This window comes from Aquarana catesbeiana, linkage group LG01 (genome assembly GCF_042186555.1).
Source record: "Aquarana catesbeiana isolate 2022-GZ linkage group LG01, ASM4218655v1, whole genome shotgun sequence".
Lineage (NCBI taxonomy): Eukaryota > Metazoa > Chordata > Amphibia > Anura > Ranidae > Aquarana > Aquarana catesbeiana.
Window position 1 is genome coordinate 274245643 of NC_133324.1, and position 26397 is coordinate 274272039.

General features: G+C 41.5%; 1 protein-coding gene across 6 annotated transcripts in view; it reads left to right on the plus strand.

The window, feature by feature from the left end:
• The window catches only part of ARVCF (ARVCF delta catenin family member), a 1066482-nt gene that overhangs the window by 957713 nt on the left and 82372 nt on the right, over positions 1-26397 (plus strand). The gene's annotated exons all lie outside the window — the stretch shown is intronic.

Below are 26397 nucleotides of genomic sequence, written 5' to 3' on the forward strand. Positions count from 1 at the left end.
GACAGAGCCACATGAAATTATCCCGATCGTATTATTGGGATTCGTCCAACTGCCTGATTGACAGTTGGCTCTGGCTCTCAGCGTGCCAGAAGCGATCTTCTTTTGCCCCTCTACAGCCCGGAACTCCAGCAAGTGTTGGCAGAGCATAGCTGAGAGCCAAACTTCTCCTTTAACAATACTACTGCCACAGTAGGCTCTCATGAAAGTCTAGGTTGGTTGACATACAGATGCCTGTACGCTTATACACACATTTTAAAGCTCACTTAACCATTTGTTTTAAAAATGAACATCCTGTTTATGTAGTAGGCCTGCTTTCAAAAAGCTTTAATATTTTTACAGTCTTATCATGTAAGTGATGCAACCAAACAAGTAGATTTGGGCTAAGTTTAGACATGCAGTCTGGGTTGGGTGGATTGGTTGGGCAGAAATGCGCTGTTGAGCCATGCTTTTGCTGACCACCATCCGTCCCCTACACCCACGTTTGTCGGAAAAATTTGGGCTAAAACGGGGTGAGGAAGTGTTGCATCACTTACTTTATGCTTGTCAGTAGCCTCTGAAGTGTGATCCAAAATCTGGCTTCAGAGGAAAGGGAGAGCACGTCTAGATTTACCATAACTTCTATAGCATAATGCAATTAATGAGGGGGATATTTCCTGTAGCAAAACATTATGGTTATTGCAGCTTACCAAATCTTAGATGTGGTGGCTACATTCGTTTTCTTTTTTAGGCGTATGGATTGTAACCAGGCAGCTGGTGAGAATTGCCCCAATAATTTTGCTGTCCAAAGTTGTCTTCTGTTGCTTCGTCCTCCAGAGTGGAGGCACTCGAATACAGGAGGTATATTACTTGCCAGATCACCAGGTGAAAACAGAGGGGGGGGGGGGGGGGGCCAAATGCAATATATTACGTTTTGGGTTTAAGACCACTTTAAATTTTCCATCTGTGGCTGTAGTCACATCTAAATATTTTTGGTCTACTGCACATGATTGTTTTTTTGTTTGTTTGATGTGTCTCCTAGTTTGTGTTGAACACATTGAAAGTGGAAGTCATGATAAATGATCTTATTAAGACTGTCAAGATCTTTCAGGGTTTTTTTTGTCTAACTTTGGAGTAAAGGCATGCAGATGGGAATCTTTGGACTTAATTAACCAAGTTTTTTTTTTTTTCTTTTTGTTAGGCTGTTATTATACTGGCCTTTATGTAGCTATTGTCACAAGGGTTTGTAAACGTGCAGATGTTCCATAACCTTCATAAATCAAACTCATGCTTTGCCCATCAAACTCTACATTTTACTTAGATGCCCTCCCTACCTAGCAGCACCTTCATTTTGCTCCTTTGGCTCTAAAGTCAGAAACTGGGCACGTGGAAAGGAAGTCTTGTGTAAGGTATTGATTGCTGTAGCCAGAGCTTGCCATGTGAAACAGCTGGGCCAATCACCAACTCCTCTGCCGTCACAGGAGTGGAAGAGGAACAATGTTCCTCCATAACTGAAAGTACTGGGTATTTCATCTTTGTGGTGGCAGAATGGAGTTGTGAGGGAGTTTCTGCAGGCGAGAAGAGGACAAGAAGCATTGTAATGTACCACTTTTCCCTGCATGGGCAAAGCACACGATTGCCTTAAAGTGGACCATTCATGAAAATGGGAGGTCTAAGAAGTAGATTACAACCACATACCTCTCAACTTTCTATAAAGAGCAAAAGGAACCTCTTTTATTATACACTATGTAGGCAAAGGACATATCTCTACCATGGCCCCAGTTACTTTTTTAAACTCTATTATTCCTTTATGTTGACTTGACTTTTCAAAAACGAATGCATTAATATAGAAGTTGCATAAAAAGTTTAGTGTAGCATGACACTGTTGGTAGTAAAATAGTACATTTTGCATAGAGATGTTGACATCTGATCAAAAAAAAAGGGACAACTGAGGCTGCATGAAGGACAGAGGGATTTAGTCTTATAGAAGAGACAGTCCCTCCAAATAAAGCACAGTTGGGAGCTATGCCAGCACATACCACCTGTATTAGAACAAAAGAAAAAAAAGGTACGTAAATGTTCTCTGAAAGATACAGTGGTTAGCTTGGTCAGTGTTTATATACCTTTCTTTATACAGGTGGTGTGGGGCTGTTATCTGAGCAGTTCATTCATTTTCATGTAACTTCCCCTTTAGCAAGCTCTAAGTAGTGGCGTTTTTTACCACTGCTGCTGTCAACCCTTAATATAATAGCTGTTATGATAAAATCAAAGTAGGTGTTGATTTATAAAGATTACATCACATGTTATCTCTTCTAAAAATAACATAAGCTTCAGGCTGGTGATAACTCAGAGTTTCAGTAGATGTCTTCTGAAAAAAACAGTAAAAGGGGCCCATATGAGGTGGTTGTAAAAATGTACGATAAAATTAATATGTAAGAAAATTAGGCTTTCAACTATTTAAATGCCAATTTCATGCAGAAAAATTACTACAAGCCTGTGGGATATTTATTTCTGTGAATTGAACAATTTTTATATTATAATTATTATTCAGATTAAAATAGAGTGGTGTTATAAAAACATCTATCGTAGTGAATTGAGTCTTTGGTCACGTTTGGTACAATGGGAATGCATTTACCGGTTGTGAATTCTGAAAGCCCACAGGTTTTTGGTGAGCATTTTGAAACCAAAGAATGCATGTATAAGGTATGTATGTAAAATCAAGAACATTTCTTTAAGTTTCCATGGCATAGTATCATGAGAAATGGCAAGCTTTAAGGCTCATTTCATACCTATGGGGATGGCTTTACTGCCCAAGCAAATGCGGCCAGCACACGTGCATAGGTGGGAGCTGAGCCTTGGGGCCGTTTCTTGCCTATCTTGCAGTCTACGACACTGAACCCCGGTATAATGAAGACACTGATAATTCATTGATAACCATACATCTTGGCCTAATGTGTTAGGCAAAGTCTACAGGGTTGGAAAGAGCAGTTTGTAAATGGATAGAAAACTGGCTAAACTACTCAGAGTAGTGGTTAATGGTTAATACTCTGAATGGTCTAAGGTTATTAGTGATGTACCCCAAGGTTCAGTGTTGGGACCCTTTTTATTATATTTATAAATGATATAGGGTCTGTGATTAGAAGTCCCATTTCAGTGTTTGCGGATGACACAAGCTATGCAGTGAAATAACGTCCTTACTGGATGTCTCCAACTTACAAGCTGACCTCAATGCACTGTTTAATTTGGCAACTGTGTGGTAAGTGAGGTTTAATGTTGATATATGTAAAGTTATGCACTTGAGTTCTAGAAACATGCATGCATCTTGCATACTAGGAGGAGAACAGCTGGGAGAGTCAATGGTGGAGAGGGATCTGGGTGTTCTGGTAGATCATAGGCTTAAAATCCTTTCTTGTAATAAAAGCGATTTATACTGCAGAGATGAACATCATTTTGCTTCTGTACAAATTATTAGTAAGACCTCATCTGGAATAAGCAGTTCAGTTTTGAGCACCAGGTCACAAAAAAGATATTGGATAACTGGGAAGTGCAAGCTTACCAAACTGATAAGAGGCATGGAGGAGCTCAGCTATGAGGGAAGATTAGAAGAACTGAATTTCTTCTCTTGAGAAGAGGAGATTAAGGGGGGTATGATCAACATACAATAAATACAAAGGTGGTCCATATAGTTAACTTGGTGTTGAGTTATTCACTTTAGGGTCATCAGATTACCAGGGGGCACTCCTTTACATCCGGAGGAAAATAAATTTCATCAGCAAATATGGAAAGGCTTCCTCACAGTAAGAGCTGTGAAAATGTGGAATAGTCTCCTTCAAAAAGTGGTTCTGGCCAGCTCAGTAGATTGTTTTAAGAAAGGCCTGGAGTCTTTCCTAAATGTACATAATAGAACGGTTACTGAATACTAACATTTATAGGTAAAGTTGATCCATGGAATAGCCAAGAATTTTTTCCCCTGTCGGATCAAATTGGATCACGCTTTATCAGGGTTTTTTGCCTTCATCTGGGTCAACTGTGGGTATAGAATTGTGTATATTTATTATTGTGTGTATACTTTTTTCCTTTCATTGGTTGAACTAAATGGACTTTTTTTCAACCAGACTAACTATGTAACTATGGTCTTCTGCTGCGCTCAGTGGTTCCTCTTGTCAAACTGTCCTGTAGTGACGGGTATATGGGAGGAACTGCAGATCACAGTAGGAGACCTGGAGATCAATCCTACTCGACTCTACTGGAAGTCACTACTATGTCCCGTTGTGACCTAGGATTTGGTAGGTACAAGTACACAGCATAGAATGGGACCAGAAGATCAATAATCTTAAAAGATCGACACTCCCTGTGAGTTCTTTTCATTACAGCAGAGTTCAACAGCATAGGCAGCAGGAAAGGATTATCCAGGACCACTTTTATTTTGAGTGTGATATTTGTGACCGAGCCACCTTAAAGAATGTGTTTGCTTTTTGTGTGTTAAACACAACGGAAACCTGCACCCAGATTGTATGCTATCAATTACATGGCATTTTCTTTCTGCAACACTTTTATATCAGTGTTACATGATGTATGGTTATATAGCTTTGCTTCAGGCGCTCCTCAGTAATAAGCCTGTACATTATTAGTAAGGTTTGTGTTTGCCTCATTCTCACATCTGTGATGGCAGCGAACATTTCTGCATTAATGTCAGAATTTGATTTTTGGTTCCTTTTGCTGGTTTATCTTTCCATAGCACTTACTGCCAGCTTCATTTCGTAGAGGAGAGATCATTGAATGGCTCTTTCAGAGCAGCATTTACCTCAGAGAGTTCCAATTTCCAGCCGGCAATGAGCACACAATGCTTGGCTTTACAGCTAAGTAAATGATAGATGGCACAGTTTTCCGGCTAATGACCTGGTGTTCTTTATGTATACATTAACATGGAATAGTAATGAATTGCAGCATTTTATGTCTAAAACATGCTCTGATATTAGCATTGTGAAAGTGACAGAGGAAGTTAAGTTGAGGCCTTGTGATCAACTGAGTATATTAGCTTAGTTCTACTGGCTATTGGGCTGATAAAATGTATTAGCTGGCCTTGTATTGCATATGCTGCAACCTGTGGATGCCATAGTCTCAACACATCGAGGCAGCAGAAAGAGTTTCCTTTAGCAGTTATCCTTCATAGCCAACAGATTCTACTATGCCGTGGTTGCAGTAAAAGACTGAAGATGCTGTTCAAACAAGTCAAATGATCTTTTCCTGATTTTGACATGGTAAATAATGGCACCAGTTTTGGGAACAAGATATAAGGGTACTTTATGTTGGTATCATTAGTGACCAACTTGGTACTTGTTTGTAGAAGTTGGCACATACTTAAAATACAAACTATAACAAAAGTAAACCAATGATAAAAAAACGCATAATAAAACTCATGAGAAGAGATGCCCAAATTATTTTCATCCTGTTTGTGAAAAAGTTCTCATTATTGGGCACCTTTTTGTGCACCTTAAACCCTGAAATCTGCACATGTGATAGGGCTGATCTTTTCTACTCCTTATTGAAAATGGGTTGGACGTAAGTGACTACAGTTTCTTTTGCTAAAAATATATAGAAAACAAATGCTTGTAGTGTGATACACTGCATAACAATGCAGCACGGTCATACAGTAATTTACAGCCATGGCCAAAAGTTTTGAGAAAAGGCACAAATATTAATTTTCACAAAGTCTGCTGCTTCAGTGTTTTTAGATCTTTTTGTCCGATGGTGCTATGGTATACTGAAGTATAATTGCAAGCATTTCATAAGTTTTAAATTTATTTATTGACTATAAACATTAAGTTTATGCAAAGAGTCAATATTTGCAGTGTTGACCCTTCTTTTTCAAGACCTCTGCAATTCACCCTGGCATGCTGTCAGTCAGCTTCTGGGCCACACCCTGACTGATGGCAGCCCATTCTTGCATAATCAATGCTTGGCGTTTGTCAGAATTGTGAGGTTTTTGTTGTTCACCCGCCTCTTAAGGATTGACCACAAGTTCTCAATGGGATTAAGGTCTGGGGCGTTTCCTGGCTATGGACCCAAAATTTCAATGTTTTGTTCAGCTAGCTGCCATAACCCCTGGTATCCTCGTGTTCAGCTGGTGGTCCGGTTTCTGATAAGAGTGGTCTCTGCGGCGGATTCGCCACAAGATCACTTTTATCAGCAGCGGGAGAGGGTCCCCCTCCTGCCATGCTCCGATGCCCTTCGCCGCTTACCGGATCCGTCGGCAGCGGCGGAGGCAATTGGATCTTCAACCTGGCTGGGCATGGAGACGAGTGAGGGGAAGATGGGCCCCCACCCTTCTCCATAACAATGCAGGGCGGAAGCGACGTCAAAACGTCACTTCCGCCCACAGCTCTTAAAGGACCATTTTTTTTTTAATTATTATTTTTAAATGACTTGTGAGGTATAGGCGCAATCGGTAGAGCGAGAGCAATAATTCTAGCCCTAGACCTCCTCTGTAACCTAAAGCATGCAACCTGTAAATTTTTTTTAAACATCACCTATGGAGATTTTTAAGGGTCAAAGTTTGTTGCCATTCCATGGCAATTTTTAAGCGTGACATGTTGGGTGGGTATCAATTTACTCGGCGTAACATTATCTTTTACAATATAAAAAAAAAATTGGGCTAACTTTACTGTTGTCTTATTTTTTAATTTAAAAAAAGTGTATTTTTTCCAAAAAAAGTGCGCTTGTAAGACCGCTGCGCAAATACTTTGTGAGAGAAAGTATTGCAACGACCGCCATTTTATTCTCTAGGGTATTAGAAAAAAAATGTATAATGTTTGGGTGTTCTAAGTAATTTTCTAGCAAAAAAAAAAAAAAAACTGTTTTTAACTTGTAAACAACATATCTCAAAAAGAGGCTCGATCCTTAAGTGGTTAGTTACTTTTGCCTTATGGCAAGGTGCTCCCATCATGCTGGAAAAGGCATTGTTCATCACCAAAAAGTTATTGGATGGTTGCCAGAAGTTGCTCTCAGGAGGGGTTTTTGTACCATTCTTTATTCATGGCTGTGTTCTTAGGCAAAATTGTGAGTGAGCCGACTCCCTTGGCTGAGAAGCAACCCCACACATGAATGGTCTCAGGATGCTTTACTGTTGGCATGACACAGGACTGATGGTAGCTCTCACCTTTTCTGCTCCGGACAAGGTTTTTTCCAGATGCCCCAAACAATCGGAAAGTAGATTCATCAGAGAAAATTACTTTACCCCACTCCTGAGTAGTCCAATCATTGTACCTTTTGCAAAATATCAGTCTGTCTTCTGTGTTTTTCTTGAAGAGAAGTGGCTTCTTTGCTTCTTGACACAGGCCATCCTCCAAAGTCTTCTCCTCATCGTGTGTGCAGATGCACTCACACCTGCCTGCTGTCATTTCTGAGCAAGCTCTGCACTGGTGGTGCCCCGATCCCGCAGCTGAAACTACTGTAAGAGACAGCCCTGGTGCTTGCTGGTCTTTCATGGGCGCCCTGAAGCCTTCTTCACAAATGCAGTGGAAATTTTTTTGATGGGGTTAAGTTCATTTTCATGGCAAAGAGGGACTTTGCAAATAATTGCAATTCATCTGATCACTCTTCATAACATTCTGGAGTATATGCAAATTGCCATCATAAAAATGGAGGCAGCAGACTTTGTCAAAATTAATATTTGTGTCATTCTCAAAACTTTTGCCCACAGCTGTACATTCACAAACCTGACATGATGCCTGACATGTAGCAAGGGGTAAAGGTCCAGAGCCCCCATCATTCGTGTCACTGCTTTACCCCTTTCTAATACATGACTCCCAAGTTGCCACTGAAATATCCAACGGCGTAATGTCAGACCTGACACATTCCTTCTGCCCATTGGTAAGGTCACAAGACACACTTATCAGCAGATACCAGTATGTTCATGACCAGATGTCTCCATGCCCTTTGTTCTCTGGGAGTCCTTTAGCTGTCTATGGCCACCATATCCATTTGATCTCTCTAATTTGGCTGATACAAAGGCAGCATTATCAGCTTGGCTATATTACACCAGCCATGACTTTTTTGATTGGCTATACCTTTTTATATACAGTTATCATTCAAGCACTTCTGAAAGCCATTTTAGCTTGAAATCTGACAGTTCAGAAGTTTAAAGTAAAACAGCCCTCATCAAATGTTAGATAAATATTCTAGTAAGCAAGCCTCTGCCACAAATAATTGTTGCTGCATGTTTTTGCGGCAATACAGTTGATATCGGATATGATTACTGTTTTAGCCTAGAACAGCTTTGCACTTTAATCAGTGATGCGATGAATGCTACAAGCAATGAACAGCATGTACTGAGGCAGTCATTATTAAAATTACACCTGATCCCAGAAGAGGTGCCACTCTGTTTTAAGCACGTTGAGACTCTCTTGGACCGCAGGCACTAGCTCCTATCGTTTGGAGGGTGCGGAAAAGAGCACATTGCAAATAATTACCTTATTAGAATAACATAAAGTAATTTCAGGATGGACACTATTACTAGAGCAGTTCAGCACTTTGGCACAAATTAAGTGTAACACAAGGTTTAAATGCTGAAAAAAAATCTGGCTTTATAGGAACAACCAGAAGAAAACTTCCTAATCATTTTGTATTGTAAAAATACCTTTTGTGGTGCTGTATGACCAGTTGCAGACCATTGACCTGTAGCTTTTGGCATTAGGTTATCTACATAGTTGATGGGGAATTGAGCGAAATTTGCTCTGTCTGGTCGGCCTTAGGCAACGTGTACACTGCCCACCCCTAAACCTAACTCTCCTGGCAGCAGAAAAATGCTAAACGTGGCAAAGATAGTGGTACCGCCATGTGGTTAAAAAAAGCAGTACCGGTTCCGCTTTTTGCCACGTTTGATAGGGATGTTTAACTGCCACTAAACGCTGCTGCTCCTAAAATATGATAAAAGCCTTTGTGTACATGGACACACAGGCTTTTATTGAGTTGAGTGCAGGGACTTTGGCAAGAAAACGGCAAAAGCTCCTAAACTCGTGTTTAGAAGCAGCAGTGTACATGAGGTCTTAATTGCCTTGATCTCCAATGTCCCCTGGAATAGAAGTGAAGGTAAAATGGGAGGAGGGGGGGGGGCTTAGTTTTGGATATGCCGATTTTATATAATTTAATGATTAATAAAAATCTATTTTGCCACAATTAAGCAATCTAATTTTTTTGATCACATGCACCTAAAGGTCCAACTGTCAAATCTTGCATGGTGTGGGCCTACTGTCTTCATGCATGGTTCTCTATTTGAATAGAGCCTTTGCTAATTGCAGTCTGTCTTGAATCAATGTAAATATGCATATCTTATACCTGAAAAACCACTGGGGAAGAGGACACTCAGTGCAGCACTACTACAGTGTCACTCATAGAACGCCTTGTATTTTATTCAGTGAATACAAGGCATCCTCTGATTGGACAAGGTGGAGATCATGATGTCATAATCACTCTAGTGCTTGGAGAGGAGAGGTAATCTGCTTCCCCAGAGGTCCCTCAGGTATAAGATATGCTTAAAGTCCAAAGGTTTTTTTATCTCAACCACTTGCCGACCAGCCGCTGTCGTTATAGGTCGGCACATTCCCGGAAATCGTCGTAGGTGTACGGCAGTTCCTTTAAGGAGCTTTAGCAGGCGCGCACTCCCTGTATGGCGGGGGACCCGATGCTCGTGGACGGCGGCTGCGATGGCCACCCGTGATCCTGGAAACTAGAGCCAGAATGGGGATCTGTCAATGTAAACAGACAGATCTCCGTTCTGACAGGGGAGTTGGAGAGAGATCAGATGATCCTAGTGATCAGGATCAGCGATCTCTCTCCTCCTCCAGTCAGCTCAGCCCCCATACAGTTAAACACTCCAAGGGAACACATTTAACCTCTTGATCGCCCCCTTGTGTTAACCCCTTCCCTGCCAGTGACATTTATACAGTAATCAGTAGCTATTTTTAGCTCTGATCACTGTAGAAATGTTTAATGGTCCCAAAAAAGTTTCAAGTGTCTGATCTGTCCACCGCAATGTTGCAGTCCCGCTAAAAATCGCTAATCACCGCCGTTACTAGTAAAAAAAAAAATTAAAATGCCATAAATCTATCCCTTACTTTGGTTTACGCAAAAGTTATAGCATCTACAATCAATCTACTTTTTTTGCGATTTATTTATTTAAAAAAAAAAAATATGTAGAAGAATACATATTGGCCTAAACTGATGAAGAAATTTGTTTACTTTTTTGGGGGGGGGGTATGTTTATTATAGCAAAAAGTAAAAAAATGTGTTTTTTGTTTTTTTTCTAAATTGTCTTTTTGTTTATAGCGCAAAAAATAAAAACCGTAGAGGTGATCAAATACCACCAAAAGAAAGCTCTATTTGTGAGGAATAAAATTTTGTTTGGGTACAATGTTGTATGACCGTGCAATTGTCAGTTAAAGCGACGCAGTGCCGTATCGCGACATTGGCTCCCACTGCTGTCAATCAAACTCAGCCAATCAAGAGAGAAGGGACAGGGCTGAACCACGGCTCTGTGTCTGAATGGACACACTGAGCTGCAGTTCGGCGTGGTTGCCCCCCATAGCAAGCTGCTTGCTGTGGGGGCACTCAACAGGAGGGAGGTGCCAGGAGCTCTAGCCAGGGACTCGGGCTGCCCTGTGCAAAACCACTGCACAGAGCAGGAAAGTATAACATGGTTGTTATTTTAATAGAAAAAAAACACAAGACTTTACAATCACTTTACATTGATCCAAACTAACTATGCAATTAAGATCATACCTGCAGTTTATCTTTTAAGTTTTAGATGTTTGTACAAAATATCACAGCTTCATGTATTAATAAAAAAATGTATTGATTGGTGTTAATGTGTTCACAGACTCAGTCCAGGCTGCATTACTTGCTAGTCTGTTGGTGAATCTGGAAGAGTGCTATTGTTCCTTTATTAGGCCAGTCCTTCCAACTACTATCCATATAGTAGGGTACAGCAGATAATGTATCAAACACCTAAGATAGAGTGGGATTGCTTACAACCTCTGTCAGTGTTTAATATCTTCCAATTTTAGTATATGTCCTGCGGAAGCGAGGACAGTGTTTAATATCTTGATGAATTTTTGCTGTCCTAGGAATGCAAGGGAAAGTTTCCTCAGTGGTTGCACAACCAACTGTAAAAGTGCTAAAACTACAAACCTTAACCTTTACCCACCGAGCCCAAACGTAGTTGCTTGAGTTCCACTTTATGTTCTATATTTCCATCAGGCCGCTGACACAGCAGAAGCCAGCAATGTCTGCCTGAACCTGGAGTGGTTGTCTGGATGAATTGGGGCCGTACCAGAGCAGGGTTTTAAGGGAAAGCTCTGCTAAGAGAAATACACTAGGCTTCCATAGTTATTCTTTACCTTCAGGACAATATAAGTCACTGAGCCATAACAATAACCCAGCCAGGGAAGTTGGAACCTTTGATCTATGTTCATGTTCTTAGTTGGTGACTCAGAAACCATTAAAGTCATTGGATCAGCCAGAGTGCCAGACAGCTTGCATTTTTAGCAATGCTTGGTAACATATTTCTTTCAGCGCAGGCTTCCATAAATCGTTATCTGCCATCTTTGAGGCACTCTTTTTACCTGTGTTTGAAAATCCTGGTTAATGTCTGTTTTGATGATCTGAATGCTGTAGTTTCACTGTGCAGCCTCATAATAAAGCCATGTCTAGACATTCTGCATTGTAGTACTTTTTCCAGGCAGTTCAGAAACTGCTCACTGCTACAAAATGCTGTGTGTGGGCACTTTCTATATTGTTTGTAATCCTTATGGAATTGAATATTTGGCATATATTACTTGCTATAGCTCAGCAATGCCCAAGGCTTTTAAGTTGGTACATTAGGAGTGTAGAAGTTTTATACCCAGGAGTTTAGCCTAACTTCTCTATGGCCTGAAGTGAATTGTGAGCTTGGAGTCCATGACTTCCTGACATTACCTTTCTATTTAAAGTGAACCTATGAGTTTTGGACAGTTTTATTTCAGTTTTGTAAATATATATACATTTTAGACAGATCTCTTATAAAGTTTGCCATAAAGTCAATAAAAAAAATTTGGCGCAAGTTGTGTCCATGACAGTCTCGCTAACAAATCTACTTATATAGTTGGTAAGGTTGAATAGCAACCAGTTCAACCGGAGTGTGTGTGTGTGTTTCACTACCAATTTCAACATCTCTGTACATTGGGGTTGATTTACTATAGGCAAGTATAATGTGCAGTTGCTCTAGCGCTTAGTAAACGAGGTAAAGCGTTGCTTTGCAAAGAATACCCAATTGCGTGCAAGGACAATAAACAGCATTTTTGCTTGCACATAATTGGATGATAGTAAATGAGGGGAAGCTTTGCTGATTTCTAAGATCTAGAGCAAGTGCATTTGCAGTGCACAGTATATTTGCCTTTAGTTAATTAACCCAATAGTGTGAACTGAGAAATGCAAGGTTTTTTGAAAATGTTATAGTGTGTGTATATATGTGTTTGTGTATATATTTACATATATCTGTGTGTGTGTATATGTATGTATGTGTGTGTGTATGTATGTAGGACTGAGGAAGAGCGTCCTACATCCTTATCATTTGAACAACAACAGAACCACTTATGCAGTTTAATATTGAACTGCTTGTAGTCGTTCCTTATAACTGAGGTCCTCCAGCTCCCCTTTTTCACTTTGTTGCCCTTCTCTGTACTGTGTCAAGCACATTAACGAAATCTAGATACACAACGTCCACAGGTTTCCATCTGTTCAAATTACAGCTGCCCTCCTCATAGAATGTTAAAAGGTTGATCTGGCAAAAACGGTCTCTCATGAATCTGTTAGTTACTACCAATGATGCTATTTTCCCTGGCAAATTTTTGGATATGGCTTCTTATTATTCCTTCTAGTAGCTTACATACTACTGGTGTTAGGATGACTGATCTCTAGTTTTTAGGTGAATGTATTCACCCTTCCCAGTCAGTAAGCTGTCCTTTACTATTAGGAACAATGGTCTGGCTATAACATGGCTAGGTTCTTTGAGAACTTCTGAGTGTAAGACATCTATTCCTGGTGATTTGTTCACATGAAGTTTTTCTAGTAGGGCCTTAAAATGACCCTGTCCTTTTAGAGGAGAGTGGATGGAGTGTGTCCCTTCTGTGAGTAATTTGAGTGTGTATAAATTCCTGTATTGCTGCTTGATTGAATTACCAACTTAGGTTATCCAGCTATTCAAAACATAGCAGTAAATTGACCTTCAAAAAAAGGTGACGCGTTGCCTTAAAGTATTTGTTACCCCAACATTTCATATTCCTGACATGTGCCTGCTGTACCATGTACTTGTATGGAAAAGTATCCTGTTCCTTTTACTCCTTCTTTTGCGTACAATCTCTGGTGTTACTCTCTGTTCCTCTGCATTCCTATTAAAAACTGACCACACTACGCTTGAGAGCACTTTGTGGTCAGTTCTCTAGAAGTGCTGGGAACTCGGCCCGCTCTCCTCCAATGACCAGACTTGTCCTGACACCCACCCCTCCTAAAGAGCCTTTAATGCAGCTGAGAACAGAGGGAAGGTTATAAAAATAAAAGGGGGGGTAAAGGTATTTTTGATGTGTGTTTTAATTTACACACAAATGTTTTGCCTTTAATTTCTATTTCAAACTGAATGTGTTGTTTTACTAGGTGATCGTTTACAATCCCTTTAAGTTCACACTCTACAAGGGATATAGATGAAAAAATTCTATTTGCTATTTTACACTTGAGTAAGAAATGTAGAATTCTTTAGTCCTATACATAATAAATGAAGAAAACACTGCATGCGCTGCCACTGATTATACATTGTTGGTGTTTACATCTCTCCCTGAATGAAGGGGGGGGACGCTTCAGAATTCTTTGCCTATAGGCTCCTGAGATACAATATCATAAAAAATTAATTTTTTGATTCTGATAATAAAATTAAATATTTTATGACAGAAGAGACTTTATTGGTCCCTTATGTTATAACTGCCTCACCCTGCCTGAAAGTGTTAATGTATGCTGAGTCACACATGCGCAATTCAGCATACGTTTATGGCATTACCCTGTGCCATTATATTGTAGCCAAAGAGTCCAAACCCCTGAAGGAAGACTAGAAGAGGATGGAAGCACCTGTGACAGCTAAGAGCGATGACATCTCAGCGCTGGAGGGGATTGCTTGGAAAGTAAGTGTGCCATAGTGTACAAATATGTGGCACATATGAGAACATAAAGCTTCTGGGTGCCATTTAAAAAAAAAAAATAAAAAAATGTCCAGGTTTAATTCCACATTAATTGATGGTACAAAACACTCAAATGCTTTGTCTACATAGTAATGCAACTCTAAAAAGTTTGAAACATTTCAATAAAAATACATTGAGTTTGCTCATTTCATCTTCTATCAATGTTGCAATTACTTGTCAGCAGAACAGTTTTAATCGGGGATAATAGGTCTTGGAATTGTATATGCCGAATTCCTATTGTATCCATAGGAAAACAGTGGTGCAATGAATTGTTGCACTACCTAGGTTTATTATTATTAGAAAAACGTTACACTATTGAGTTTTTTATTTTTTTTTTTTTTTACACATAGTTGGCAATTTAGTAGGATATTTCTCACGCGCAGCATGGGTTTACTTCAAATTACACCCCAAAACACATGGGAATGTGGGATGCACCTCTCCCTCCTCAACAGAAACACTTAATTAACCACCTCAATACAGGGCATTTTCACCCCCTTCCTGCCCAGGCCATTTTTCAGCTTTCAGCACTGTCACACTTTGAACGACAATTGCGCAGTGATGTTACACTGTACCCAAATTAAATTGTTATCATTTTTCCCCCACAAATAGAGCTTTCTTTTGGTGGCATTTGAGTACCTCTACGGTTTTAATTTTTTGCGCTATAAACAAAAGAGTGACAAGTTTGAAAAAAACACAATATTTTTTGCTATAATATCCAATTTTTTTTTCTTTAAAACAAATTTTTTCCTCAGTTTAGCCTGATACGTATTCTTCTACATATTTTTGGTAAAAAAAAATCACAATAAGCGTATATTGGTTTGCGCAAAAGTTATAGCGTCTACAAAATAGGGCATAGATTTATAGCATTTTTATTATTATTTATTTTATTTTTTTTAGTAGTAATGCCGGCGATCTGCGATTTTTATTGTGACTGCGATATTTCGGCGGACATATCTGACATTTTTGACACATTTTTGGGACCATTCACATTTATACAGTGATCCGTGCTATAAAAATAAAAAATTTGGCATATAATTGGCCACGGCACGTTTATTGGTGTAATAAACAAATATAATAATTTGAATCTTTTTTTATTCATGAAAATTCTTAACTTGTAAAAAGTACAAAAACAGCTCAGTCTTAAAAGACTCGAGCAATACAGAATATCTTTTAAACACAAGCCCCCCCCCTTTAAATATAGAGGGTGACGAACCACATATACCTGCCGGCAACAAGGGTGGGAGCTTGTTGCCGACTCTGACCAACTGGCGAAAGAACTCCCGCGGGGCCAACTTAATATACTGAGCGCCTATCTGGAATGTTCTACCAAGTCACTAGAACATTCCTCAGCAGTCATGTAACATTCCAGAAGGTTCTCCAATGACCCTGTGTTTTTTTTTTTTTTTTTTTTTTTTTTCTTTTTTTCTTTTTTTGTTTTGTCTTTGTTTTTTTTTTTTTTTTTTTTCTTTTCCCACACCTAAACTTTATTTACATGTTTTAAAGGGACCATGCCCCCCCCCCTTTTTTTTTTTTTAATAAAACCTGCGTGGAGGGGGGCTACATGCCCATACTGTCGGGCTTAAATAATTCAATCCTCTGTCTAGTCTGTATGAATAGACTGACATACATATCGCATGTATGAGACTTTTTCACTATCTGAACTGATTATGTACCAGACATTGTATCTTGTGTATCACATAAATCAATCTATTGTGTCAAAACCAATGTACCTGTAATATTGTTAATAAAGCCTACATCATGCAGTATAACAAGCTTGCAATCATGAACAGCTTCCCTATATAAACACATCAAACATACTTTCATTGAGTAAAAAAAATGAAAGCTGAACTGCAGGCAAAAAATGTAAGTATAACTAAAGGCAAAACCTCTTTTTTTTGTATAGAGTGCAGAGATATTAAAATGCTTGTCAGTTTTTATTGCTGTCAGTGCCCCTGTCAAAGTGTTACTAAACTCACAGCCATAAAATCAGTCTGTATATGCAGTAACGCATGCTTGTTATACTCACTGTGGAACCCAAGGGGTTAATCCTCTGCATTGTGTAAAAAGGCTGTTTGATCCTGTATGCGCAAATCCTCCTCCTTCCACTGACTCCAGAACCTTTCCTGATAAGACAGCCTTTGGAGTCAGGCTGCACATGCTGGGTGTGCATTGCTAGAGTTTTTTTTTTCTTGGGAAAGTGCATATGATCAGCATAGGGCCCTTAAACACTGTCCAGACAGAGGGTCAGGGGTCCTGGATCCAAGGGATTCAACTTCTTTTTTTGCCCTGTTTTACCATTACATGGGGAAATTCTCCAATGGGAACACTGGTTCTGTTGACCTGGGGTCCCCAAGGAATTCACTTAATTTGCAGACATTTCCACTCACTTCCTGTTTAGCTATGGGACAGGAAGTGAAAGGAAATCTCCTTAATGGAACACAGATAAGGAAAACAAAATCAGACGGGTTGTAACCCTCCCCTACTCTATCCAAAATGGGGGGAAAAAAAAGTTTTGCCTATAGTTCTACTTTAAAGTGATTGTAAATGATCACTTCGTAAAACAACCAAGTTAGTTTAGTTTGAAATAGAAACGAAAGGCAAAGCATTTTTGTATAGAGATAAAAAAAATTATAAATACTCCTTCGATTACATTTCCTCTGTTCTCAGCTGCATAAGAGCTGGGGGGGAGGGAGCAGCAGCACACTGAGCTTGCCAGTGAATGGCTGTGCATGGGTGGCATGTCAGGACAAGTCTGATCATTGGGGAGAGAGTACGCTAGCTAATAAACTGACCATGCTTTTGCTCTCCTGCTTAGTGTGGTTAGTTTTTAACCACTTCAGCCCCGGAAGGATTTACCCCCTTAATGATGAGGCCATTTTTTGCTATACAGCACTGTTACTTTAACTGACAATTGCGCGGGCGTGCAACGCTGTACCCAAATAAAATGGATATCCTTTTTTCCCCACAAATAGAGCTTTCTTTATGTGGTATTTGATTGCTTCTGTGGTTTTTATTTTTTGCGCTATAAACAAAAAACTTGCTATAATACATTTACAATAAAAAAAAAAATAATAATGTATTTATCAGTTTAGGCCAATATGTTATAGCGTCTACAAAATAGGGGATCGATTTATGGCATTTTTATTATTATTTTTTTTTTTTTTTACTATGGCGGTAATCAGCGATTTTTAGCGGGATTGCGGTGGACAGATCGGAGACTTTTGACACTTTTTTTGAGACCTGTGACATTATTACAGTGATCAGCTAAAAATATGCGCTGATCACTGTATAAATGACACTGGCAGGGGGGGGGGGGTTAACACTAGGGGGCGATCCCCCTGTGCGAACACAATAGCAAAGCAGGGCAGATTGCTGTACTAACATCAGATTGTTAGTACAGCGGCTCCGACCTGAGTTGTCAGTTTTTTTTCTTTTCATTCAACCCGCTGGGTTGAAAGACAAAAAAAAAAAAAAAAAAAACTGGTAGTGTGTTCAAGGCTTTAGGAAATAACAATCTCTCAACCTGTGGACAAACAATGATTGAATTGCTGCATATTGCAAGACTGATCCTGTAAATTGCTGCCCCGCGACTCACTATCCATTGTCTTCTGATACGTGGTCTAGTATGATCCATTGTCTTCCCATTACATTTTATTCATTCTCTGTCTCCAGAATAGCAGAAGAAAAGCCGTGTGTGTGAGAATGAGTCAGTGCTCTGCCTCTTCTAATAATCATGATTAATGGAGAGTTTGTCTCCCAAAGAAAGTGGCTGGGAATTAGAGCTTTCACAATGAATTACATTCATGCCTTATCAGCCCTGCAATCTGCATAACATTTTATTTGGGTGACTTTTCTATTCTTTTCCTATCAAGGTGGCCTTGGGAGAATGAATTTGTCATTTTATGGAGCCAGAATGTACGCAGATGTCAGCTCAATGCTGGTCAAAATCTTCTCTGCTAATACGACTGTATTCAGACACAAACATTTAGAATAAAGAAGTCAGATCTTGGAGTTGAAGAGAAATGTGTGAATCCATAAATCTGTGATGTTCAAGTAAAACAAAAACAAAAAATCCAAAGCTCCCTTGTGGTCTTATAGCCAAATTTAGCTTGATCTAATGATATCGTATCCAAATGTCTCCAAACCACTTTTCTGCATACGATTGCCCTTTTGGTGGACTAGTGTAAGATCTGCTTGGAAGGTCATTATACTGTAGTTCAATGACCGTGGCCAAGTTTTTATTTTGTTTTTGTTTTTTTTTTTTTATAAAACTTATATTTTAGCTGTTTAAATAAATGTATTACATTTTTTTTTCTGTGATCCAGATGCCACACACTGTGTTCCTTTAAAGTGGTGTTCCACCCAAAAAAAAAAAAAAAAAAATTGAATGAGCCTAAAAAAAAATTAAAATAAACATTTGGAAATTTTTATTTTTTTTGCTCACCTCTAAATGCCTGTTGCTAGGGGGTCCCTCGTAGTCTGCCTCTTTCAGTGCCTGGGCTGGTGACATCACTTCCCCTCGGCATAGGAAGGGCTCAGCTATGCTCCCTCCCCATTACAGGTCCCAGATGACTGAGCGGCCAATCGCGGCGCCGCTCGCGCATGCGCAGTGGGTGCCCGGCTGTTAAACCACAGCCCGGCGCCCACAGTTGCAATGCCGGCACCGCCGATCGGAGGGGGAGACGAGCAGGCCTTCGATCCCCCGCATCGCTGGACCCAGGGACAGGTAAGTGTCCAATTAAAAGTCAACAGCTGCAGTATTTGTAGCTGTTGACTTTTAATTTTTTTTTTTTTTTTTTTTAAATGGGAACCCCACTTTAATAAAATGGGGCAAGGAAAAAATGTCTCTATTGTTTTTAGTATCTAGTTGGTTGTTAGATGTTTTTTTTCTACAGCATGTGCTACAACACCAACATTTTGCATATGATTGGAGGGTACATTCCTTCATACAGTGGAGCCATAGAGAATGAACATAGTCACCTATATAGTGACACACAGCTGATGCTCCCAAGTTGAAATCCATGTGGGTGCGTGTCCCTGAAAACACACTTTTTTACAGGAAAAACGTGTAAAGGTAAAAAGGGCACTTAGTGCCCATCAGTGATGCCAGTCTGTGCCCACCCATCAGTCCTGCCCATTAGTGCCACCTATTATTGATTAATAATAATGATTGATTAATAAACCCAGTGGTGATTAAATACCACCAAAAGAAAGCACTATTTGTGTGAAGAAAATGATAAAAAATGAATTTGGGTGCAGTGTTGCATGACCACGCAATTGTCGATCAAAGTTCAACAGCGCTGAAAGCTGAAAATTGGCCTGGGCAGAAAGGGGGGGTGGAAGTGCCTGGTATTGAAGTAGTTAAACATGACTATGTATGTAGGGTCTTCTTTCTTGTTCAGTTTTGTGCTGTCAGCATCTGTTAGCTGCAGGAACAGCAAGATGGTGGAAAACATACTTACCAGACACCTTTTGGTTCCCGGGACCTGTTCTCATACAATGTCCGGATAGATAAACATCTGTTTTTTGGGTCTGACTAACTCCTTGAAGAAGTAAGATATGTGGACAATCTGTATGGTATTTCTCAGTGCAGATTCTGACCAGTGGTGGATTTTTAGTTTCATTAGGCATTTCCTCCACTTCTCAGCAGCAAATTGGAGGAAGGCCTCATGGCATCAAGATTTATTCTCGATTCAGACCCATTCAGCTAAGCCATGGAAAAGTGGAAATGTAAATTCCTACACAATCATCTAATCGCAATAATGGGGGCAATGAGGCTTGCATTCACACTTGAGCATAGCACCTTTGAGCTTTTTCTGGTCTTTTTTTGGTGCATTGTTTATACAGTGTTTTTGAGCTATGGCGTTTCACATCTCTGCTACAATCAACAGAAACTGTAAAGGGACATGCAGGAGAGCCCATACACTCATTGAAATTTGGATCAGTGTGCAGCCAGCTTGAGACAGGAAGTGTTACTGGACGGATCACCAGGGGGGGAAGGGGGAAAAACCCTAAAAAGAAAACTAAAGCAGCTGCCACATTTAAAGATTGGCAAGCTAAAATATACAGTAAAACCTTGGATTGCAAGCATAATTCGTTGCAGAAACATGCTTGTAATCCAAAGCACTTGTATATCAAAGCGAATTTCTCCAACTCAAATGATTTGTTCCACAACCATTTATTCATAGGTCTTTCAGTTTATAGTCCATATAAAAAGATTATAGCAGTGTGACCAGTTTGGTAACCATAAAACGTTCATCCACAAATTGCAGCCTCCACAAGCGGATTAGAAGCAAAATCCAGCAGGAGCTACAGAGTATAAAAGAGAAGAGAGACACCTCTAAGTGTAGCAATATGGTTACATTTAATGAAGGTGCAACATTTAGCAACTCATTTGGTTGATGATTAAAAGAGGCACATCTAAGTTGTCCACATAGACCATCCTCCACACTGCCGGCTCTCACCGCTGTCAGTCTACAATCGTGACCGGGAAGACTACCCTGCAGTAGAGCAATCTGAAAGTGAGGCTTGATGTGGACAACTTTAAGCCACTTTCACACTGGGGCGGGGGGTATCGGTCGGTAAAGCACCACTATTTTTAGGGGCGCCTTACCGTCGTCTTTAGTGGCGCTAATCGGGCGCTAGCGGGGCACTTTAAACCCTCACTAGCTGCTGAAGAAGGGTTTAATAGCCCCCGCAAAGCGCAGTTGCCGAAGCGCTATTCAGGCGCTTTGGTAGCGCTGCCCATGCATTCCAATGGGCAGGGGCAGTAGAGGAGAGGTGTATACATCCTCCGACACCACCCCAAAGATGCTGCTTGCAGGACTTTTTTCAGCGTCCTGCCAGCACGCCACCTCAGTGTGAAAGCACTCGGACTCTCACACTGGAGTGACAGGAGAGGGGCGCTTTTACAGAGCGCTTTGCAGGCGCTATTTTTAGCGCTAAAACGCCTGTAAAGCGCCTCAGTGTGAAAGTAGCTTTACCCCGGGTGCCTGCATACTTGGATGTGCCTGTTATAAACATCAACCATGTGAGTTGCTAAATGTTGTACCTTCAATACCATATTGCTACACTTAGAGGCGCCTCTCTTCTCTTTTATACTCTTTTATACTTTTTTAGCTGTGATATGACGCTACTTGTATATGAAACCATCACTTGTATAGCAAGTCCAAATGTATTTAAAAATGTTGCTTGTCTTGCAAAACGCTCTCAAACCAAGATTTTACTGGATTACGTTTCTGTTTTTGGGTTTACTACTGTAACTGGATAAAGAAGAAAAATTCTGATCTGCTGGATGGCCACTATCGGCATCACTTTTATTTTTTATTGTATGACCAGACGAGTCCACAGTTTAATTTTCATAGGTCTGTGAAGATAAAATGACATCTGTGATCTGTGGTAAATTAGGAGTAGGAGAACAGGGCCTCGTTTCTGAACATTTCATTCCTCCACCTCCGTTCTGGAGAAAGGCGCCGCTGTCTTTAATTTGCTGTTGTGTATGTTGAACTTCTTGCATGTATAAATAATGCAGTGTTTCTAAGAGCGGAGATGTAACCTAGTTACACACACAGCCTAATGCTTTACAAGCCGTGTATATGGTGTAATGTAAGACCCTGCCTAGTGGATGAATGATCCATCTATTGGGACGAATGACAGGGATTGTGCATTCAAGGCATTGGAAAGGCAACTATCTGAGCCGTTCTCTTCCATAGAAATATCTCACTTGGTTGTTTGGCCCATGTTGTATGTCTGATTTAGCAGGCTATCACTGCATCCACTATTGGGTGAGACATTTCTCATAGTGATTTCAATGAAGCTGCTAAGGCTTAGTAAAGCATACCTCATGCTTGATCTTCAGTACCGTGTATTTTATCAGTATTTTCCAAGGATTTAATCATCTCAGCAGAATGTGTGTTTTTTTGTTGTTTTTTTTTGCCCAATTTTGAATAATCCACTTGTCAAAGTAAGCCCTAGCCATATATGGAGCAAATGTCTTTTACCACAGAAAGTGCTGACAGGGCAATTCCCCCCCCCCCCCCGCCGAGCCATTGTATTCTCCCAGCAGGGGAAGCTGTCCCCACCGGGAGAACACAGTGATTTCTAGCGGCTGGAAAAATGATTGCATGTAAAATCCGGCAGGCTGATCGATCGACTTGGGTACATTCAGCCTGCCCATACATCTGTGGCTGACTTAACACAGTGTTCTGTTCTTGCAGAGGTTGTTCAGCATAACAAAGGACACAAACCTATTTTTTTATTGCACACCTTTTGTCTATTTCTCTTTGGGACAGGGCTGCCTCCCTACTGAAATAATTACATCAGTCACCAGACTGCACCTGTTGTTTGCTCACATACAAACTGCTCCTTGCTTGGCTCAAACACACCAGTCTGTCTCTGTTGGCCTGGACATGTGCCCCCCACATGTCGGCCTTCAAGCTGCTCTTGCAGCACATAGGAGCAATGACTCTTTTGTGTGAACAACACCCTCCTATCTGCAATTAGTTTCACACCTGTTCAGGGACCCTTTCCCTGCTGCACTAGCTGCATCTTTACACAGTCCATTAGGCCGGGTTCACACTGGTATGACGAGCGCTCCGACGTTGGGAGCTCATGTTGCATGACGTGTGAAAACCAGTTTTCCCCTATGGGAGCCTTCTTAACTCTGACAGTCTGACTTTGAAAATGCTCCATGCACTACTTTGGTCCAACTTTGATCCTACTTCAGCCCATTGAATATCACTGAAGTCGGATCGCTGTCTTGACTGATCCGACTTCGGCATGCGACTTGTGCTCTGATCTTGAATGGAACTCCACGCCAAATTAAAAAAAAAAAAAAAAAACGACATGGGTTCACTCTCCAAGAGCATACCAGGCCGTACGGTCTGGTATGGATTTCAAGGGGAACTCCCACGCCAAAAAAACGCTGTTGGGGTCCCTCCAAAATCCATTCCAGACCCTTATCTGAGCACACAGCCCGGCAGGTCAGGAAAGGGGGTAGGGACGAGTGAGCGCCCCCCTGAACCGTACCAGGGCATATGCCCTCAACATGTGGGGGGTTGCTTTGGGGCAGGGGAGGCCCCGCACCCCCCCACCCCAAAGACCCTTTTCCCCATGTTGATGAGAACAAGGGCCTCTTCCCAACAACCCTGGCCGTTGGTTGCCAGGGTCTGCGGGCAGGGAATTAATCGGAATCTGGAAGCCCCATTTAACAAGGGGGCCCCCAGATCCCGACCCCACCCCCACCCCATGTGAATGAGTATGGGGTACATTGTACCCATTCACCCCTCTCCGGCTCCTCTGTGTCCTCCGCTGACGTCTTCTGCTTCTGTCAGTTGTTCTCCCTCTTTCCGCTGTCTTCTGCCGAGTCTCCTCTGCTGTCTTCTCGCTCTTTTGCCCGGTCTTCTCAGCTGTCTTCTCCCTCTGTTCTTCTTCCGATATCGACTCAACGCGCTCTCCCGCTCTAATGTCGGGTGCTCGGTGTGCCACTACTTTTACTGGCAAGGGGCGGGGTCACTATGTGACGTCATCCAGAGCTCACCCCATTGTGACATCACTGCACTGGGTATGATGGGCGGTGATGTGCTTCCGGTGACCCCACCCCATGCCAATATAAGTAGTGGCACACTGCGCTTTGCCCCCCCCCCGCAGCAAAGCACCCCCTCCCCACCCCTGTTGAGAGCATGCGGCCTGGTACGGTTTGGGGGGGTGCTCGCTCATCCCCACCTCTTTTCCTGACCTGCTGGGCTGCGTGCTTGGATAAAGGTCTGGTATGGCTTTGGGGGGGGGGGGCAACGCTGTTTTTTGGGTGTGGGGGTTCCCCTGAAAATCCATGCCAGACCAAAGGGCCTGTATGCTTTTGGAGTGGGAACCCATGCCTTTTTTTTTTTTTTTTTTTTTTTTACATTGTGCGTGGAGTTCCCCCTAAAGATTCATACCAGACAGTGCCTAGTATTGTCGGGGATCAAAGTCAAATACCCTGTTCACTGAAGTCGGACTTCAGGTCGCAGGGCAAAGTCGGATCCAAAGTGGTACAGGCGTGTTCAGACACAAACCTCCTACCTGAGCTAAGAAGGAAACTGTCAAAGCCAACAACTCATAGGCAATGGAGGCATGCTTCACAGCCAAACACATGCACCCCTTGCATAGGTTTTGGCTGCAGGGTCTGAATTACTTGTGCTGCCAATGATTGGCTGTCAGCTTTGACTCGTGCTGAACACACCCAAGCTCATCCTACTGTCCATCCACCCCAGCCCTATGAAGAGCGATCCATGCAGCAACACAATTATAAACAGGCCTTTTAAAGTTAGTTTAAAAAACGTATTGCAAACGTTTTTGCTTCTTTTAAAGTGGACAAAAAAATTTAGTTGGAACAAATATGCAGTACATTTCTCCTATACATGCATATTTCTCCATGTTTTGTCTCTTTAAAAAATGCTACAAGTACAGAAAAATACCTGTTGATCTACCATAAATCTTGTAAGCTTGTAGCTTCTTCTCTGCCTGTATAGAACTGAAATTCCAAACAACAGAGTTGTCAGCACTTCCCAGATCAGTTCCAAGCACTACAGTACCCTCCCTTCATGTTCTGGGGAGGTGTTCTGTAGTCCCAAACCACTTCTTGTCCTTAGATGATAATGTTATTCCTCCATAGATAAAGTAGCGATGAGTGAGTGATGTTATCCTAGGACAGGAAGGATGTTACTGTCTGGGTCATCAAGTTAAACCTGAATCTAAGGACGGGTAATATAATCTCACATTTAAAATGATCGCTGTTAATTGAGATTCTTTGTACTGGCTGGAGCTAAAATCTAACATGAGAAGTATTACTGATTCATGATAAAAATTAAGCCTTGCATTGAGAACTATTTCATGCAATATTTATGTATGTAAATTGAGCATACTGATACCGAAATTATCCTGAGAGAAATAATGAACACAGTTAAAATAACAATTAGCGTTTAGTGCTCTGGTGCCAGACATGCGGTCCGCAGCCACATGCCACCCTTCATTGCTTAGCTCAGTGCAGGTCTGGAGCACAGGGTTTAATGCATGTACAAGTGCCACTCTTTTAGCAGTCCTGTAGAAGTGTAAATAAAGCAACTGGTTTATTGAGTTAGGAGCAAAGAAAATCGTTTCCCCATCCAGTAATTGTGCTCCTGGGTACTTTTTTTCCTTTTCCTAGTCTTCTTCTTTTCCCCCAGTCAAAGTGCCCTTCCTCTGCCTGTATCACCCACACCCCCAGTTAGATAGCTTCCGCTCAGACTGTTTTTTTTATTTCTTTTTGTTTTTATTAAAAACATTTTTTTTTTTTTTTTTCAGCTATGAGTATACAATGGTGGGCAATGCGCACCTTCTCCTCCGTGCGGTTCCCCTCACTTACCAGACTTGCCTTTAAGATCCAGCATTGCTCATCTTTCAGGTTGAATGACCATCAGCAGCCTATAACTGGCTTCCTTTGGCCTCAGGCTGTCATGGACACACCCCCATGGGTGAGTCAGCAGATGGCAGATGAAAACATGTAATTGTGTAGCCCTTTCCACAAGTCGGGGAACTGCCCTTGAGATATATAGTTTATATTCACTTGCTTACTGCTCTATAGCAGATTTACTGCAACAGGACGGCTGTTCTGTGCAGAATAATGTGTATATATTTGTGATTCTGCACTTCCGGTTAGGGGGCACATGCGTGTACCACTTCTGCTGTGGTTAGTCACAGCAGAAACCGATCAGTAGGTGGTGGTCCATGGGTGGCTGCCGGCACCCCTCTCCCCCTTGCCGAGTGCCCCCCCCAGAGCAAGCCGCTTGCTCTGGTGGAACTGGTGTGTACTCGCTCCCAAGCCGGTGTCTTGCCGAGAATATTCCCTTGGCGGATAAGTTCCCCCCCTGTATTGCGCAGGCGCAGCGCCTGCGCAGTACATACTACTGTCAGCCGCCGGAGATAGCCGAAGCTCAAATGCTTCAATCAGCTGTACACGGCGCCTGCGCTCTGAGTCCAGATTCCTTCCCCACCATCCAAGTGGACCTAGAGGGGGAATCTAAAAGTGCCGAGTGCAGCGAGGCCATGCCCGAAGCATGGCGAGTGAAGCGAGCCCGCGAGGGGCCCTCTTACAGACGCCGTGTACAGCTGATTTTCAGCTGTTCTGCTTCGGCTATTTCCGCCG